This window comes from Gorilla gorilla, chromosome 14 (assembly GCF_029281585.2).
Source record: "Gorilla gorilla gorilla isolate KB3781 chromosome 14, NHGRI_mGorGor1-v2.1_pri, whole genome shotgun sequence".
Lineage (NCBI taxonomy): Eukaryota > Metazoa > Chordata > Mammalia > Primates > Hominidae > Gorilla > Gorilla gorilla.
The window spans coordinates 110,252,060-110,272,847 of record NC_073238.2 but is presented as its reverse complement, the minus strand read 5'-3'; the positions used below and the strand labels follow the sequence as shown (position 1 = coordinate 110,272,847).

The window sequence follows — 20,788 nt, the reverse complement described above, 5'->3', positions numbered from 1 at the left end:
TATTAATTTCCAGATGTGATTGAGAGGGTCCAACAAATTAAATAATAGATATTATAGAACTGGGTATACTATAGGCATTTGCTAAATGTTGTTGAATTTAATTTTATTAGTCAAAAAAGGATATATGATTAAGATTGGTAGAATGTTAAGCATGAACTCTCAAAAACAGACTGTAAATGTCTAATTTGTATTTGCTCTTTTGAGTATAATCTTCTTACATGAAGAAGGAATGTCATATCCTTTCAAATTAAAATCTTATGAATATAAGGCTTTGTCAGTTTATACTTTAAACAATTAAATTAATCCTCAAATAATTGCTTTTTTGTCTTTTACAATCGATTGCATATATGTGTATAAATGTTTATCACTAAACAATTTTTCTACAGATAGTTTGGAATCACACAATATTAATATCAAAGGAATAGAAAAATATATGAACTAATAGAAAATATGAGCTAATAGAAAAACATGCTGCATTTTCCTAAATATGAATTTTAGAAATGAAATTTATGAATTTTCCTAATTCATAAACAAACTAATAGAAAAAATAAACTAATAGAAAAACATACTGCATTTTCCTAAATTCATAAACTTTATGAATTTGGGAAATTTTATGAATTTTGGAAAAGGCAGTATTTTTTTCTTTTAGTTTGTTTTGCTACCTGGAATAGGTATATGGTAACTTCACTCACAGATTAGACTCACCGGTTTCTTATGCTCTTTTTCCTAACAGCCAATTACTTCTGACTTTCAAGACTCTTGTATTTCACTGGCTTAGGGAAAATCAAGCTAAGCCCTAAGTGGTATGTATCTCCACACTTCCACCTATTTTAAATGGCACCATTCTTTGTTACTTAGCACCTGAAAAGCTCTGGCTGACTCTCAGTCTCAGGGCAGAAGACTTCTCAAAAGGGTGGATTTTATTTATTTATTTTTTGAGACAGAGTCTCGCTCTGTCGCCCAGGCTGAAGTGCAAGGGTGCGATTTCGACTCACCGTAACCTCTGCCTCCCAGGTTCAAGCAATTCTCATGCCTCAACCTCCCAAGTAGCTGGGGTTACAGGTATGCGACACTATGCTTGGCTAATTTTTATATTTTTAGTAGAGACAGGGTTTCAACACATTGGCCAGGCTGGTCTCAAACTCCTGACCTCAGGTGATCCACCTGCCTTGGCCTCCCAAAGTGCTGGGATTACAGGCATGAGCCATCATGCCCAGCCTAAAGGGTGGATTTTACATCTCCATATATACTGGTGTTTGCTTTACCTCTCACTGGACAAATGTGAGTGTGAGTTTTTACCATTATTTTTTTGCTATGGTCATAACTATGTCTTTATTATTGTTATTATTATTCTTATTATTTTAGACAGAGTCTAGCTCTGTTGCCCAGGCTGGAATGCAGTGGCACCATCTTGGCTCACTGCAACTTCTGCCTCCTGGGTTCAAGAGATTCTCCTGCCTCAGCCCCCCAAGTAGCTGCAACTACAGGCGTGCGCCACCATGCCCAGCTAATTTTTGTATTTTTAGTACAGATGGGGTTTCACCATGTTGGCCAGGCTGGTCTTGAACTCCTGACCTCAAGTGATTCACCCGCTTTGGCATCTATGTTCATAACTATGATTAGGACCTTTAACTCTCATTTTAAAATTATTTAGTGAATGTAGCATACATATTTCCAGTGCAGTATTTTATTTCTGGCCAAACTGGGCCAAAGATGAACCATACTTGTGGATATACTTCAAAATCATGTTGAATTTCAAAGTACATACATTCATACTCTACATCAAATAATTCCATGTACATGAAATAACGGTGTTTAAATGCTGTCACATCCTCCACCTGCCCTAACTCCTGTGGTTGCTGATAAGGTTTGGATCTGTCTGCACCACATCTCATGTAGAATTGTAATTCCCAGTATTGGAGGTAGGGCCTGATGGGAGGTGACTGGATCATGGGGGTAGATTTCTCACGAATGGTTTAGCACCATCCCCTTGGTGCTGTTCCCGTGATAGTGAATGAGTTCTCGTGAGATCTGGTCATTTAAAAGTGTGTAGCACCTCCCACCTTGCTCTCTTGCTCTTGCTCTAGCCATGTGACCATGTGACACGCAAGCTTCCACTTCATCTTCCGCAATGATTGTGAGTTTCCTGCGGCCTCCCCAGAAGCCAAGCAGATGCCAGCATCATGTTCCTGTACAGTCTGCAAAACCTAGCAATTAAACCTCTTCTCTTTATAAATTACCCAGTCTCAGATATTTATAGCTATGTGAGAATGGACTAACACAGTTGTGAGGTAACAAACATAGAATACATTTTTACATATGAAAAATATAAGGTCAGTTCAGCCTTGGGAGTGTTATTGTTTGTTCTTAATCATTAAACTTGGGTGCAATGTATGGAAATAGCACTGGACTGGCATTTAAAGGACCTGCCATCTATTCTAGCTGTCACTACCTTGCTGTTCATTTACATTTGATTGGGCCCATTTTTGCTGTCTGAAAAGTGAGTGTGGAAAAAAAGTGAGTGTGTCAAAACGAGTCTCAAAAGCTCTGCCTAGCTCTAGTGATAGAGGAAGTAATAAAAAATGCAATGGGAGAATATTGTCTCCTCCTCCCCTTCAGACAGTGCAAACAAAGGAAAAACAAGAAGGAACAGGGGAAACAAAGAAAAAAACTAGAAAGAGAGGGAGGCTCAGACGCAGAGTGTGATGGGGTCATTGTACACATATGCAGCTAGCAAGAGAGAGAACCATGGAGAAATCTCTTTCTCACTACTCCAGAGATTTGCCCTTTAGTTTTCAAAGTTGGCTTAAGTTTTGCCCATACTTGCCCCAGCTGCCCCAGTTTCTCCTAATTATGCTCACTTGCGTATAGTTGCCTCTTAATTAGAAGCAAAGAACAGTAACCTGCAGCCTGGTCATTCTGAATTCTTCCCTGCCTCCAACAAGTGTTAGAAAGGAAAGGCAGACGAGTTCCGTTTATTTTCTGCACAAGGCCTGATTTCCTTTACAACTATTCTCAGGCATTGGTGCCTATGTTTGCTTTCATGGTTGGAATTAAGCATTTGTAGAAGGTCCCTCGGCAGGTTAAGGACAGAGCCAGATTTAGCATGCACAGCTGCTGAATTCTCAGTGTGGGCCCTGGGCCACTGGGCCACGTGGCCATTCCACCCAGTGTTCCAAGTCACATACTTGTCAACTGCAAGCCACTTCCTAAGCCAGTAGTTGTGAACAAGCTTTATTAAACATGACACGTCCACAAGAGCAGAACACCCAAACCTCAAAACTTGAAAAATACTACTTATCTCTTCTAGTTCAAGCAAGAAGTGTCACATAGTAGTAAACTGGTATCGTCAGTGTCAGTGGAAAAAAGCAATGTCTCTCCCCAACCCCCAATAAAACTTCACTCCCTATATCAATTACTCAAGCTATTAAGTTAGACTAACAGGCTTGATCATATTTTACAGGTGACAAAAGTAGCCAACGTTAAGATTTAACATCACTTCTCATTTCCCAGTCCGAGCCACTAGCTAGCATGCAATTTTGTTTAGTTATTTGTCTGATATTTTCAAAGAATGCATATATGCCAAGTATTTGTTACCTAATGCATATTAACAGCTAAAAAGTGGTCTTTTGTAATTAATGTAAGCAGTTCTTAAAAGTAAGCTTTTTTTTTGAGACAGAGTCTGTCTCTGATCTGCTGCCCAGGCTGGTGTGCAGTGGTGCTATCTTGGCTCACTGCAACCTCCACCTCCCAGGCTCAAGCGATTCTCTTGCCTCAGCCCCCACCAAGTAGCTGAGATTACAGGCGCATGCCACCATGCCAGGCTAATTTTTATTTTTATTTATTTGTTTATTTATTTATTTTTTTGAGACAGAGTCTCCCTCTGTTGCCCAGGCTGGAGTGCAGTGGCGTGATCTTAGCTCACTGCAGCCTCCATCTCCCGGGTCCAAGCGATTCTTCTGCCTCAGCCTCCCGAGTAGCTGGGACTACAGGCATGCACCACCATGCCCGGCTAATTTTTGTATTTTTAGTAGAGACGGGATTTCATCATATTGGCCAGGCTGGTCTTGAACTCCTGACCTCAGGTGATCCACCCACCTCGGCCTCCCAAAGTGCTGGAATTACACGCGTGAGACACCGCGCCTGGCCACGCCAGGCTAATTTTTATATTTTTGGCAGAGAAGGGACTTCACCATGTTGCCCAGGCTGGTCTTGAACTCCTGACTTTAGGTGATCTGCCCACCTCAACCTCCCAAAGTGCTGATATTACAGGCGTGAGCCACCTTGCCCAGCCAAAAGTAAACATGTGTTAAAGGGTCAAGATTATCTTTTGAAAGCTGAATAAGATACTGTACTCTATGGGATGTTGCAAATTTCTATAGAAACAGAATTATAACTATGGGAGCTGAAAATAATGAGTGCCTTCTTCATTCCACAGTTTTTCTAAAAAAAAGGAATATGTAAGTGTTCTCAGGACAATATTCTGGAAAGGTAGAAAATACAGTTTCAATAAGAAATAAAGCCATCTTGTAATTAACTTTTTATTACTAACTTACCTTTGTATATTATTCAAGCCCTTAAATAATGCAACAACTTTCTTCTAGCTGCTCTTTTCTAATTGACTCCTTTAAAATTTTTATTATAAAGTCAGATTCATCTTCTAAGCAAATTAATTCAGAACGTGAATTTTACTCCAATGAATATAGCAAACCTCTTAGTCATGTACCAACTAAAAAATGATCATTTGAGAGAACGCATATTGAAACAATACTGTATTCCCACGTCTCAATATAAATACTGAAGGTGAAAACAGATTCAAAATCCAATTGTAATGCCAGCATCCTCACTTTTTCTTCTGTGTTGTTTTAAGAGTCCAGTGACTTTGGTTCCTTTGTACCCTCTACTTTTACATTGCTATCCTCAAACATTTGATCTGGTTTCTATTCTTGGAGAGCAATAAAATGTTTTAGAAATGTAACAAAGTTCAGCTGGGCACGGTGGCTCACGCCTGTAATCCCAGCACTTTGGGAGGCCAAGATGGGTGGATCACCTGAGGTCGGGAGTTGAAGGGCAGCCTGGCCAACATGGTGAAACCCCATCTCTACAAAAATACAAAAATTAGCCAGGTATGATGGCGGGTGCCTGTAAACCCAGCTACTCGGGAGGCTGAGGCCAGAGAATCACTTGAACCCAGGAGGCGGTGGTTGCAGTGAGCCGAGATTGTGCCACTGCACTCCAGCCTGAGCGACAGAGTGAGACTCCATCTCAAAAAAAAAAAAGAGAAATGTTACAAAGTTCAGCATTATCAAACAACTTGAGTACTTAAAAATCGCCTTCTCTGTGGAGTCTACAGGAAAGGAATCTAAGGCATTAGGGTTGTTGCCATAAGGGGGTACAGCAGAACAACGGTGTTGGCTATAGCAATAGGCAGAGGAAGAAGAGGAGTCATGGCCTCAGAAATTCAGAAAAGAAAATGTGATCCAGGCTCTACCCTATAGAAGAAGAGATCAGATCTTATGGTCAGGAAAGGAGGAAGCTGGCCAAGATGCAGTGTGAGGATTTCAGAGCGAACACACACATTGACCTTGCAGCTGCATGGGGTGCATGATGAAGGCAGGTTTGGCCACTGACAAGAGGAAATCAATATGATGAATCAATTGATATCACTCTATCATCACATATGGAGAGGAGGTATGAATGCTTGTTGGTAATTCATAGAAACAGTTTGTTGGCTGGGTGTGGTGGCTCATGCCTGTAATCTCAGCACTTTGGGAGTCCAAGGTGGGTGGATCATGAGGTCAGGAGTTCAAGACCAGCCTGGCCAATATGGTGAAACCCCGTCTCTACAAAAAATACAAAAAAACTAGCCAGGCGTGGTGGTGGGCGCCTGTAAGGTGCCAGCTACTCTGGAGGCTGAGGCAGGAGAATCGCCTGAACCCAGGAAGCAGAGGTTGCAGTGAGCCAAGATTGTGCCATTGCATGTCTCAAAAAAAAAAAAAAAAGAAAGAAAGAAACAGTTTGTCAATGGGTCACAGATTTGTAATCAAATGAAAGCTGGAAATAATGCTTGGCTCTTGTTGTCATGTTGGTTCTCTACAAAAAATTTCTGCAGATCTTGGCAACGTTGTTTTAGACTGGTGCGTAAAAAGGGCTATGAATTTAGCTCTGCATTTGCCCTCATTTAGTCCTGTTTGTATGTTGCCACTGAAGGATGTAGTTTTGGGTTCTAGTTGATAGCCACCAGTGCTTATCAATTGGCAGATAAAGTTTCAGGGATTCTCTACTTATAACTGGTTTCACTTTTAGGGGCTGGAAGCCAATCCGAATTACCCAGGTGAGTGTTTGTTACTCGTAGGTGACTGTTCATGGCTACCGCACCCCAGCAAATTACCAGGCAGGTAGGTATGATGGAAAACCTGGAATTTGGAATTCAAGCCAGTTACAGAAGAAAGAATAAGCACAGGACTTCAAATTTGGAAATGCCATTCTGTGGAGTGAAGTTGTACCCTAATTTATATATTTCAAGTACAGAATTTGGTTAAATGAATTTCTGTTAAGTAAGGGAAACTTGTGGTATATTACTACCATTGAAAAAATGGTTTCGTCTTTGCACTTCCTTCCATTTGCACAGTTCATATTTATGACACCCAATTCTACTTCAGCACCTCTTTGGCATATCATCCCCGTCAGAAAACGTACACAAATTATGGTGGGACTCAAGCTACAGGAATAGCTGAGACCAGCATTCACTTGATCCCCTCTGTTCGCAATTCATACTGCCTCCTGTATGCAAGAAGAGCCGTGCATACTGGGTATTCATTGAATTATGAATGTTTCCAGCTCTGGCAACAAAACAAATAACCAACAACCCCCCCAAAACTGATTAGCTATTAACCAACCCCACACGAAGTCTGAACTATATTAACTTCATTAGGCATTCTTTAATCTGTAGTAGAATGGAAATACATCCTAAAATTAGAAGATTGTAAACAGAGAGGTTTTCTTTTCCCCCACTTAATGTTTAATTTTAAAATATTCTATCTTAATTTGATTTGGCTACCCAGAATAGAAAAAATGTTAGCTTCAACTTACTTCTTTACTTCAGCAAGCCTTAGCTCTTCTCTGAAACTCCTCTAAAGAAGCAAAAGGCTCTTAATTAGCACACACACAACAGGACAGGATTTCACATGCACATGCTGCAGGAATAGTGTTTCTGCATTAACTTACCGCAGCTGTGAAATTTAAATACCACTAGCAGCAAAGACATTTTGTAAAATACCGCACTATATTTCATGAGAAATTTGCGCCCTCTTTTGGATAAAGATTGTTAAGACATTTCAATATGAACTTTTTTTAAAAAGGCATGCAGTTGTTAAAAAATAAACAGTTTTATTGTAAGGACTGTGGGAAAGGACGAGAAAGAACAGGTGTGAGGACATCGCAAAGCCAGTATTAACAGAACTAGAAGGTGAAGATTTTGTAAGTGCAACGCATAGATGGCACTATGAAGGGCCTTGAATTAGGAATCTATTGTTTTCTTTTAATCAAGATGTGTTGGGAAATTGTGACAATCATTACAAAGTAATGATTTTTAGGACCAATTTTCTCTATAAAACAGTAGCCAAAGCTCATCTTCCTCTTGAGGCTGTAAGTTTTGTATGGTTAAGGATAAATTGTCCCTTAGGTGATTTTTCTTTTTTCTTTTTTTGAGACAGAGTCTTGCTCTGTCGCCCGGGCTGGAGTGCAGTGGCATGATCTCGGCTTACTGCAACCTCCACCTCCTGGGTTCAAGCGATTCTCTTGCCTCAGCCTCCAGAGGAGCTGGGATTGCAGGTGTATGTCACCATGCCACCTAATTTTTGTATTTTTAGTAGAGATGGAGTTTCACCATGTGGCTAGGTTGGTCTTGAACTCCTGACCTCAGGTGATCTTTCTGCTTAGATGAAGCAGATATTAAGGACTTTTTTTTTTTTCAAATTTGGAAAATACACAAATGTATTTAAAGATATCTTGAGAGACATTTAAAACATATTCTTCATTTTTCTTCTTTAACTGACCATCTCAATAGACTTGTCTATTACAGTATCACAGTCTCTCTGTCCACCACCCATCTACTTCTCCATCCACTGCCATCTTTCCTACCTTTCCCTTTCCACTGAAACACCATAGGCAAAAGTGACAAGTGGTTTTGTGCTACCTGACTTAGTGAACAGTCCCCATTCTTTATCTTGTTTGTTTTCTCTGCACCTTTTACATAGTTGCTCAGTTCCTTCTTTGTGAAATACTTTATTCTTTCGGCTTCCATAGCCCCATTCTTGCCTAGATTTCTCTGCCTGTTCCACGATTCATCTCCATGTCTCCTCATGGGCTGGTATCTCCAACATTCTGTACTTGGCACTTACCCCTTTTCACATCACAGCCTTTCCCTGAACCAACTGGTGGCTCCATAATGGGATTCCCTGACCCAGAATCAGTTCTTCTGATTTCCAGGACCTGCCTATGGGACATCTTCTCCTTTCTCCTGGTGGCTCGCAGGTATGGAGACCTCAATTATGTCTACAACTAAACCTCTCACCCCCACCTCCCCCGCAGCTCCCTTCTGTATTTTCTCCACTGAACCATGAACCATATTTGTTTGTCTACCCACTCAGTCTGCCAAGCAAGTTATGAGTGTTCCTGAGTCATCTTGCATGGCTCTCTTCCCTCTGTACTCCTCATCACTCAATCCTGTTGACACTCTTTCTGAACTGCCATGAGTCATTCTCACCTCTCCAGGCCCATACTACTCTTCCCAGTTTAGACCCTCATCACCTCTTCCATCCACTAGCCTGACTGGTCTTCCTGCCCCAGGGCTCACCCCTTCTAATATGACTCCCCAGCTGATTTTCCTAAAAGATAAGCCTGATTGTTTCTCTACCCCTTTAAAACCCTTCACGGGCTCCTCATTACTTGCAGAATGAAATCTGTGTATTTTATCATGACACAAAAGGTATCCTAGGATCTTCAGCCCATCTCCTGCCATGCTGCACCTTGGAATACCCTGCTGGATCATAGCAAGCATGCATGGCAGTGTTTTTCCACCCAGGATGCCTTTTTTCCTTAATTAGCCTGGAGAATTCCTTTTAATTACTTTTTAAACAAAACTCTTTCCTCCCCCAATAGACCAGGCCTGAGAGTCACTCTCTCATTCTTGGTGGCGTGCTCCCATTGTTGCATTTGCTGCGCAGAATTGGAGTTTGTATCCATGTCCCTGCTGAGCTGTGAGCGCTTTGAGAATAAACACAGATTCTTATTCATCCTCACTGTTGTTGTTATATTATAACCATGATTGGCTACCGTTTATTGAATGCCAGGAGAAAAAAAACCCTGAAGTTTGGAGATATTAGGCAAATTGCTCACAGATGTATTGCCATTTAGAGGCAGAGTTATAATTTAATCCCCTTTTTTAAAATGATCCAAAACCCATGTTCTTATCAAAATAATGCACTACAACTTAGAGGTTTCCTGGTAATACTCCTACTAGTAGTAGTTATTATAACTATCACTGTGAATCATGCATTATACTAAATGCTTTATATAATAATCAGTTTCTGAAGATGGAGAATTGATTTTTTTTTAAATTTTTAACAGTTTGATATAAAAAGTTATTTTTAAAAATGTAAAATAACAAAAGATATTTACTAAAGATATTCATACATTTGACAGGAGTATAGTTAAGTTTAGGTGGACCAGATGACCCACAATATCCCTTACCACATAAGATTTTATAATTCTACAAATATTTTTCCTCTTTTGATTTTAACAAATCTTTTCTTAAATTTATTTTATTAACATATCGTCCTGGCAGTAGCTTCATATGGTTATAACCATGTTTTCTTCTTCTTTTTCTTTCCTATTTGAAGGAAAAAAAAAACACCCAATGCTTTCTGTGTGTTTTCATATGTAACCTTCTACATAGCAGATGCTGCTAAATTGCTGGGGATATAATGAGAATTAAAAAGGAAATACAATTCTTTTTCTCATGGAGCTGAAAATCTAGTAGGGGAGACACACATTACCCAAACGATCCCTCAGTGACCATGTAATTATAAACTGAATCAAATGCTCTCTAATAAAGGACTACTGTACTCTGAAACTGTATAACAAAGAACGTGATCTCTGCTCTGGGTCAGGGAGCATGTCCCTGAGGAAATGGGCGGGGGCTGAGGCTTGGTGAATGAGGCGGAATACTCAAGCCTGGTGCCGGGGAGGAGAGCCTGGCAGACAGAGCTCTGGGTAGAGTCTGGGTAGAGGGACCTGTGGTGGAAGAAAGAGAGAAGATCAGAGTGGAGGGGTGAAGCAAGGTTGGGGCCTTGAAGGTACTGCTGAGCATGTGGGTCCTTATCCTTACCCTGCATTGCCCGCAGGCCTGACCTTTGCTTCATTCTTCATGGCTGCCAAGTGAGAGTGTGGCCCCTGCAGGTAAGATCTAACTAAGTCTTGGATGTCTCTGTATCCCACCGGGTAGGCAGATAGTAAAAGCTCAATAAATACTTCCTAATTTATTTGACCTACAGGTTTTCCCCTCCACCTTCTTATACCTGTACAATTACTAGAAGAGACTCAAGATACCAGCGTGATTTATTTTTTAATGGATTGAACAAATTAGTTATTTATTATCAAATAGTCCCATTGGAAAACAATTCTGTGAAATGTATTAGGGGAGTGTTATATCTAAAGATTATTGAAAACTGGTTCTTTCTTCTAAAAATCTACTTTTGTTTTCCCCAACATTTTCTCATAAAACTTTATAAAATATATAGCAATGTTGAATTTTACAGTAAACACCCCATATGTCATACCCAACACCTACATTCTACCATAAACATTTTATTTGCTTTGCTCTCTTGCTCTGTCTCTCTTCTTCCCCCTCTCCCTCCCTCCCTCTATCCATCTTTTTTTTTTTTTTTTTGGAATATTTTAAAGTAAATTGCAGGCCTCAGTACAATTTCTCCTAAATCCTTCAGCAAGCATATCACTAGCTGGATATTAATATTTAGTTTTTCTTTTGATGTAAAAATTACATACAATGAAATGTATAAATCTTAAGTGTACATTCACTAACTTTTGACAAATGCATACATCTGTATAAATGAAACAAACACTATCTTTCTAGAAAGTTCTCTCATACTCCTTCCCAGTCAATCCCACTCCCCCCGTTTTTCTTGTGTTTTCCACAGTAGACTAGTTTTATCTATTCTAGAACTTTATCTAGATACAATCAAACAGCATGTACTCTTTTGTATAAGGCTTCTTTCATTCAGTATGTTTTAAGACTCATCTATGTTGTTGCACATATAAGCAGTTCATGTCTTCTTTTTTTTTTTTTTTTTTTTTTTTTTTGCTGAGTCGAGTTCCAGTATCTGAAGCTATCACAGTTTGTTTATCCATTTTTCTGCAGATTAACATGTGAGCTATTCCCAGTTTTGGGCAAATAAAGCTGCTATGAACATTCTTGTACAAGTTTTTTTGTGAACATGTTATCATGGGTAAATATCTAGGATCAGAATTACTGGGTGGGAGGGTAAGTGTATGTTTAGTTATATAAGAAATTACCTCACCATTTTTCAAAGTGTACTATTTTATATTCCCACTAACCATGTGTGAAACTTGCAGGTACTCTACATTCTTGCCAACGTTAGATGTTATCAGTCTCTTGTTTTAGCCATTCTTGTAGGTATTCAATGATATCTTACTGTGATTTTAATTTTTATTTCCCTGATAACTTCATGATGCTGAGCACTTTTTCATGTGCTTATTGCCCATTCAAATACCTTCTTTTGTGAAGTGCCTGTCCAAATTTTTTGCTCCTTTTCTATTGAGTTGTTTCTTTGTTTTTGTAAGAGCTGTTTCTATACCAGGCTGTTATCAGATATATTCTTAGTGAATGTGTTCTCTCAGTGTGTGGCTTGCCTGTTTTCTCAAAGACATCTTTTGATGAGCAGAAGTTTTAAATGTTGATGATGTCTAATATATATAAATTTTTTTCTCTTATGGTTATTGCTTTTTTATGACCTATCTTATGAAACCTTTGCCTACCCCCAAGTCATGATGATATTCTCCTATATTTTCATTTAAAACCCTTTGATTTTAGCTGTTTTTTATGTGGCCTGTGATCCATCTCTAATTATTGTTTGTTTGGTATGAATCAGAGGTTAGATTCATTTTTCCATATGGCTCTCTGACTACTTAGCACCATTTGTTTAAATTCCTGTTGGACTGTTTTGGTGCCTTTGTGGAAAATCAAACACATGCGTAAGCGCAGATCTATTCCTCTATCTTTTTAAAAATGTAAATACTAGCTGGGAGCGGTGGCTTATGCCTGTAATCCCAGCACTTTGGGAGGCTGAGATGGGTGGAGATCAGGAGTTCGAGAGCAGCCTGGCCAACATAGTGAAACCCCGTCTCTATTAAAAAAAAAAAAAAAATTAGCCAGGCGTGGTGGTGGGCGCCTGTAGTCTTAGTTACTTGAGAGGGGAGGTAGAAGAATCGCTTGAACCCAGGAGGTGGAGGTTGCAGTGAGCCAAGATTGCGCCACTGCACTTCAGTCTGGGTGACAGAGTGAGACCTCGTCTCAAAAAAAAAGGTAATACTGAGCAATCAACATCCAAAAGTTTCCTTCTTTTAATTTAAATTTTACATCCCGTAATCTGGATAAGAGTTTAATAATGAGGATATAATGACTTTTGACCACCTACTAGAAAAATTGATGCCCTATGGCTTCTTTAAAATATGAATCAATTTGTTTCTCTTTCAGGGATATAACTTTCATATTGCTAATCAAATGCATTGGAATCTTTACTTGAAAATTAAGTTGGCCTTGAAAATGCAAAATAAAAAATTATGTTACTGCCATTATATCCTAATTTAAAGTCTACCATATTTTGTTATTTAAGAAAGATGATCAGCCGGGTGTGGTGGCTCACGCCTGGTAATCCCAGCACTTTGGGAGGCTGAGGCGGGCAGATCATGAGGTCAGGAGATCGAGACCCTCCTGGCTAACATGGTGAAACCCCGTCTTTACTAAAAATACAAAAAATAAGCCGGGTGTGGTGGCACACGCCTGTAGTCCCAGCTACTCGGGAGACTGAGGCAGGAGAATCGCTTGAACCCGGGAGGCTGAGTGAGCCAAGATTGTGCCGCTGCACTCCAGCCTGGGTGACAGAGTGAGACTCCATCTCAAAAAAAAAAAAAAAGGAAAGATGATCAGTTTCTTCTCATTGGAGTCTAATATGGTTGAAGGGCTAGAGGTGTTTCTAGGAAGGATCTTAGTATATGAACTTAGGTAAGTGAGTTTCATCTTTTATTTTTTATTTGTAAAGAAAGAAAATAATTCTTTGACTGTTCCTATTATAATAAGGTATTGTAAAGATCAGTGAATTTCAGGGCCATACTTTAGGAAAACATATGGATAAAACAATAAAAAATATAAGCACAAGGTAGTTGATAAACACAAGATGCTTTCCTTGAGTGTCTATGTAGCAGGTATTTTTCTTTGTGTAAAAGCTTGTAACCACAGCATTAACATTCTCCTTTATGAAATTTGGGATTTGATCTCTTTGCCCTAATGAAGATAGACACACAGGGTCCTTTCGATGAGTATACTCAGGCAGGGACGGGCGAAGAGTGGTTCTAAGTCCTTCTTGGCAGCCTTTCCTGGGCTTGCCAACCCAGATGGATTTGCCTGCTCTTGAGTCCAGTAATTCAATAGCCTGTTTCCTTCCGGTAGGGGTTGCCCAACCGCTTACAACCTGCCATGAGTCTTTGTCTCATGCCACTCACAAATGTTGTGGTTTAAACACAAAGAATTTTAACATCTCTCACATCCCAAAGGAAACAGCAGTTCTGGAAATGTCACAGGGCTTTCAGTGCATGGGAAATGGATTCTGTGAGATGGATTTAAATAACTCATGGTCCACTGTGGAAACTTTTTGAAGCTGCTCCCCCTCCCCATTTCCCCCCTGTCAAAGTGATTAGGTGAACCAGGAGGAAACAAATAAAGGTGCTTGAAAAAGTGAACCTAATCACACACTTTCTGGTTGGTGTTTGTGGGCACTAAAAAGCATTATATGCATGTGGTTTGAGGTTTTAATATGTGAAATTTATTCACCTTTAATATCTTTTTTGATTTAAATATAATCAACTCAATGTTTTAAATAGTGAAGGTGACCTTCTATAATAATTATATCACATTTGACTCTAGGATAATTTACAATGTTTTCCTCACCAGAATTATTAAAAAGCAGTACCAACTGTTCACATCTAATAAGCTAGTTTCAAGGGAGAGCTATCTCCTGATAACCCAAGAAATAACAATCTTAAACCCTAAATTATTTGGGAAAAAAAGCGAAATTGGAATATTGACTGTAACCTACTTATTTGTATAAAAATCCTGGATATGACCAGAGATTTTTGCACACTTCATGTAGACAAGTAGGGAAAGAAAAGAGATTATCAGTGTGCTACAAAAGACTTTTGGGGAATGGAAAAGGACCACTTCTGCATGAATACTACCTCATGAAGCCAAAAATAATAAGAGTTACAGGAAAGCCAGGTGACTAAATTATTCCAGCCTACAGGCACGCTCACCTAGAAGCTAAGAATTCTACTGCAAAAGACTGAAGTTCCCAATGCCCTTGGCAGCACCAAAAAAATAACATATTAATAAGGCGAATGGTTCTTAACAATTCCTTTCAAGCCCTATTTTCTATGTAACACAGTACATTATTTTGAAAAAAAATGTGTTTATTCACTTTAATTAGTTAGAAATCTTACTCCTAAATAGAAGTATTCCAGAAGATCTGATGAAACACTGCCAATCAAAGGAAAAGAAAGCACCACTAACTTACCGATTGAAGAAATAAATGGATCAACAGAGCAAAAAGAGATCTCAATAGTATCTGTTGAATTTTCTTCTGATTATTTTGAGGATTCATTTTAAATTTAGAACTTATAGGTAAATTTATAGGTAACAGCATGCCTCCATATGATATTAAGACAAAAATTTAAAAAAAAATACTAGACGTGGGCAGCAATATCTTACTGACCCCACCAGTTCTACATTAAAAACAACAACAACAACAACAACAAAAACATTGTTCCCAGCTTTGTTTCAGAAAGAAACAAAACACCCTTGATTGGCCATCACTCAGTTATGTGTCTTGGCACCTTTTCTAACTCTCTGTAGACAACCAATTCATACTATGTTCAAGCTCTAAATATTAGTGACTGTGGTGTCTTAATGACCTACTTAACTTCTCTCTTTAACTTGGTGTTGCCAACTTATTGAATAAACTTTTTTTCTTGCCAACTACCCATTTAATAAAATGGCTCATTAATGCAGTCAGATCTCCTTCAGTGGCTTTGCCGTGGTGTCTGTACTTTTTTCTGCTGCCACGAGCTCCACACATGACATTCTCCCTTTCCTTAGCTTTACTCAATATGGCTATCAGTCTTTCAGGAGAAGGAGTCATCTTGTTTATTTCTGTTTGATCTTACTTGTTGCTGATACCTTATTTGAATTTATCTTTTGGCAGATGGTTGGATCATCCATCCAGTTCTTTGCTTCCTCTAGCTGATATCCTTCTTTGCTGTACTATATTGGAAAAGCAAGAAATATTTGACACCAAAATGTATGATTCACTTATGTATTAGTCCGTTTTCACACTGCTGATAAAGACATACTCGAGACTGGGTAATTTATAAAGAAAAAGAGGTTTAATGGATTCTCAGTTCCACATGGCTGGGGAGGCCTCACATTCATGGTGGAAGGCAAAAGGCACGTCATACATGGAGGCAGGCAAGAGAGAATGAGAACCAAGTGAAAGGGGAAACCCCTTATAAAACCATCAAATCTCATGAGACTTATTCACTACCACAAGAACAGTATGGGGGAAGCCACCCCTATGATTCAATTATCTCCCACTGTGTCCCTCTCACAACACGTGGGCATTATGGGAGCTACAATTCAAGATGAGAACTGGGTGAGGACACAGCCAAACCATATCAACTTGTATATGGTGGCATTATAGAGACAGATACAGCCAGTCACACAGGGAAAGGAAAAAGATTTGAACAAAGCCTAGAAACAACTACTTGATGTAGCCAGAAAACATGCTGTCAGATCACAGCACAGATCCTAGAATCAGGAAATCTCCAGGTTGCCACAAATCCTAGCGGTCAATGGTTCAGCATACATCCAATTCAATGATAGCAGTCAAATAGCAAAAAACTTTTCCCTACAAATGTCACACTCCTGTTAGAATGAATGGCTATAGCTGACACACTCTGTCTTTGGATGCATAGAATAATATTTCACCATAAGATGATATACACTGGCCACAGACTTTTTAAATTTTGTTTATTTATTTATTTTTGTTGTTGTTGTTTTCGAGACTGAGTCTTGCTCTGTTGCTTAGGCTGGAGTGCAATGGTGCAATCTCAGCTCACTGCAGCCTCCAGCTCCCTGATTCAAGTGATTCTCCCACCTCAGCCTCCTGAGTAGCTGGTATTACAGGCACCCACCATCATGCCCAGCTAAGTTTTGTATTTTTTTTTTTTGTAGACTTGAGGTTCCACCATGTTTCCCAGGCTGGTCTTGAACTCCTGACCTCAGGTGATCCACCCGCCTCAGTCTCCCAAAGTGTTGGGATTACAGGCGTGAGCCACTGTGCCTGGCCTGTTTTTGTTTTTTCTATATCAGAATTTTAAAGAGAAAAGAAGGTGGACTTCTGGTTAAGGATGGGAGACACACTCATTTGTATTTGTTTCCTCATGAAATTTTATTAAAAAGACAGTAAATGAATTTCTTAAAAATTATTGTTGAAAACCATCAAGAATAAAGAGGAAGCAAACAAGAACATAACATTCCTTTTATGAAAGTTGAAAATAGCATTCATGAACAGTAAGCTGCCTAACAGAACTGAGAGGTTTGGTCCTAAATTGGCAATAAGGAAAACCAAGAAACAACCCAAATTATATTGCAGAACTGCCACAATTAGCAGGCCCCTGGAAGCTTTGGAAGAAGGTGGCAAAAATGGGTCTACAACAGGAGGATTTGTTGAAAGTCCAATTAGAAGTTTGACACTCATATTTCATACTCAGCTCTGCTCAATGGGGGCAAATCCTCCCTCCTCACCTGAACAGAAAGCTGGAAGTATACTCTCTGGGGTGGATGAAATTTTGGTTGTTGAACTAGGGGAGACCTGTTCCAAATGAAGAAGGGAGTTTCATTATTAAAAGAGTGTGATTAACTAAAAATTTTACACTAAATGTTAAGACAGCTCTCCTTTCCTTCTCGCCATGTTTATGTATTTATTTATTTATTTGAGATGGAATTTCACTCTTATTGCCCAGGCTGGAGTGCAGTGACGCAACATTGGTTCACTGCAACCTCCACCTCCCGGTTCAAGTGATTCTCCTGCCTCAGCCTCCCGAGTAGCTGTGATTCCAGGTGCCCACCATCATGCCTGTCTAATTTTTGTATTTTTAGTAGAGACAGAGTTTCACCATGTTGTCCAGGCTGGTCCCTTCTTGCCATTTTTCTACATTTGGTTCTCAAAACACAAAGCATTGGCAGCCAGACCTAAACTCCGTATACAAGAGACTGACTGTGAGATCCATCTCTAGAGAATGGACAGTTTCGTAAGGAACAACTTAAAGGTACTGACATTGAAGTTTCCCTAGTAAAATGGCTCATTACAAATGTCCACTGTGAGCTTCTCAGTGGACAAGTCCATCTACAGTCTCAGAGCTTCTAATGAATTCTTAAATTCCCATGCTGAAGAACTGACTGGCAGACAGTTGAAGAAATTTCCAACAGGGAAGTCAAATGAACAAACAAAGTAACTTGTAACAACTAACATGGAGAAAACGTTAGATGGGGAGAAAAAAAATCTAACAATTATAATTAATATTTTCACAGAAATAAAAGAAAATATTGCATCCATGAGATAAGAACAGCTAAAGAACATTCGGAGAATGCACACAAACACTCTCTTGGAAATTAAAAAAACCATAGTTGAGATAAAAACACAATGGAAAGTTTAGAAGACAAAGTTAACAATATCTTCCAGAGAGAAGTGCGAAAATATTGAGACTTAGAAAGTAGAAGAGAAAGACAAGGAATACAGAAGAACGATCCAGGAGATCCAACATCCAAATAAGAGGATTTATAGACCCAGAATCAGTGAGGAGAAATCCTCACTGCATGGGAAAGTACAGGCGCACAAAGTTGTTTAGTCAATTTTAATAAGGTTATTCTGCAGTCAATAACAGCCCTAGAATCTCAGTGGCTTACAACAGTGAAAGTTGGGCTGGGCATGGTAGCTCATCCCTGTAATCCCAGCACTCTGGGAGGCTGAGGTGGGTGGATCACTTGAGGCCAGGAGTTCAAGGCCAGCTTGGCCAATATGGCAAAACCTGGTCTCTACTAAAAATACAAAAATTAGCTGGGTGCGGTAGTGCACGCCTGTAATCCCAGCTACTTTGGAGGCTAAGGCATGAAAACAGCTTGAACCAGGAGGTGGAGGTTGCAGTGAGCCATGATTACGCCACTGTACTCCAGCCTGGGCGATAGAGCAAGACTCTGTCTCACAAAAACAAAAAGAAAAAACAATGAAGATTTATTTGTTACTCACTTACATGTCATTTGGGGTTAGTAGACAACCCACAGAATGGGAAAAAGATATTTGCAAATATGATAAGGATCTAGTGTCCAGAATATATCAAGAACTCTTACAACTCAATAATAAAAACCCAAATAACCCAATTTAGTAATGGACAAAGGACTTGAATAGACATTTCTCCAAAGAAGATATGTAAATAGCCAATAAACATATGAAAAGATGTTCAACATCATTAGTCATTAGGAAAATGCAAATCAAAATAATAATGAGTTACCATTTCAAACACACTAAGATGGCTTTAATTTAAAAGAGTACAAATAGGCCAGGAGTGGTGGCTCACGTCTGTAATCCCAGCACTTTGGGAGGCCGAGGCGGGCAATCACCTGAGGTCAGGAGTTCGAGACCAGCCTGACCAACATGGAGAAACCCCGTCTCTACTAAAAATACAAAATTAGCAGGGCGTTATGGCGCATGCCTGTAATCCCAGCTACTCAGGAGGCCGAGGCAGGAGAATTGCTTGAACCCAGGGGGTGGAGGTTGTGTTGAGCCGAGATCTCGCCATTGCACTCCAGCCTGGGCAACAAGAGTGAAACTCTGTCTCAAAAATAAATAAATAAATAAATAAATAAATAAATAAATAAATAAATAAAATAAAAAATAAAAGAGTACAAAATAGCAAATGTTGGTGAGAGCTTGGAGAAATTAGAACCCTCATACATTGCTGGTGAAAATGTAAAATGATGCAGCCGCTGCGGAAAAGAGTCTGGCAGGTTCTCAAAAAGTTAAACCTAGAATTACTATATGACTCAGCAATTATTATCTTCTTGGTATATATCCAAGGTAATTGAAAATGTATGTTCACACAAAAACTTGTATCTGAATGTTCTTAGCAGTATTATTCACAATAGCCCAAAGGTGGAAATAACCTAAATTTCTATAAACTGAAGAATGGATAAACAAAATGTGGTATTTCCATACAATGGAATATCATTTAACCGAAAAGGGAATGAAATTACATGCTATAACATGAATGACTTTAGAAAGCATTATATTAGTTGAAAGAACCCGGACACAAAGACCACATATTACACAATTCCATGATGTTGGTTGCACAACATAGTAATATACTAAAAGCCACTGACTAATAACACTTTAAAGTGGTAAATTTTATGTGACGTATATCTCAAAATAATTAAATAGAAAAACAGAGTTAATGGCTGCTTTTCAAAACGTGTGAAAGGCCTCATTCATAGACTCAAGAAGCCCAACAAATTCCAAACCAAATAAAGAAAAATTCACAACTATAGCCATCATTGTGATGATACAGAATACCAAAATCAGAGATAAAAATGTTAAAAGCCAGTCGAAGCAGAGTGAGACTCTGTCTCAAAAAAAAAAAAAAGCCAGTCAAAGTACCTAAGACCAAACGTTGGACATATAGCTTACTTTTCAATGGTAATAGTGAAAGCCAGAGGACAATGAAATTATATCTTAAATATGTTAAATGAAATTAGAATTCTATATTCAGTAGACCAGTTGTTCCCAACCAAGGTAATTTTGCTCCCCAGGAGATACTGTTAGTTGACACAACTGAGAAGGGAAGTGATACGGTCATCTCATGTGTAGAGGTCAGGGAAACTGCTAAATGTCCTACAATGCACAAGACAGCCCCAACAACAGTTATCTGGCCAAAAATATAAAGCGTGCCAAAGTCAAGAAATCATGCAGTAACATATCTTTCAAAAATGTAAATAAGCCGGGCATTGGTGGCTTGCTCCTGTAATCTCAGCTACTCAGGAGGCTGAGGCAGGAGAATCACTTAAGGCCATGAGTCTGAAAACAGTCTGGGCCACGTAGTGAGACCCTATCTCTAAAAAAGAAGAATGCATATAAAATAAAAAAAATTTGCAGACAAATGAACGTTGAGATAATTGGCTATCAGTAGATCTACATCAAAGGAAATAAACGGCAAATATTTACCTGATCTTTTCAGGTAAAAGAAAATAATCCCACAAGTAAAATTGAAGAGGCAGGAAGAACAATGAAAATAGCAAATGTGTGAGTAAACTTAAACGGACGATAATAACATTAAGCAACAGTAACAATTCCTTATGTGGTTTAAA

At 39.1% G+C, this 20,788-nt stretch overlaps 1 protein-coding gene and 1 long non-coding RNA gene across 2 annotated transcripts in view; one reads left to right on the top strand and one right to left on the bottom strand.

The window, feature by feature from the left end:
• CLDN10 (claudin 10) overlaps positions 1-20,788 on the bottom strand; it is a 148,186-nt gene that overhangs the window by 36,633 nt on the left and 90,765 nt on the right. The window lies entirely within an intron of this gene.
• Positions 10,249-20,788, top strand: part of LOC129526426 (uncharacterized) — a 55,315-nt gene continuing 44,775 nt past the window's right edge. The window contains exons 1-2 of the long non-coding RNA XR_008671104.2: positions 10,249-10,461; positions 15,576-15,671. This is a non-coding gene — a long non-coding RNA (uncharacterized lncRNA). The remainder of the gene's footprint in view (positions 10,462-15,575; positions 15,672-20,788) is intronic.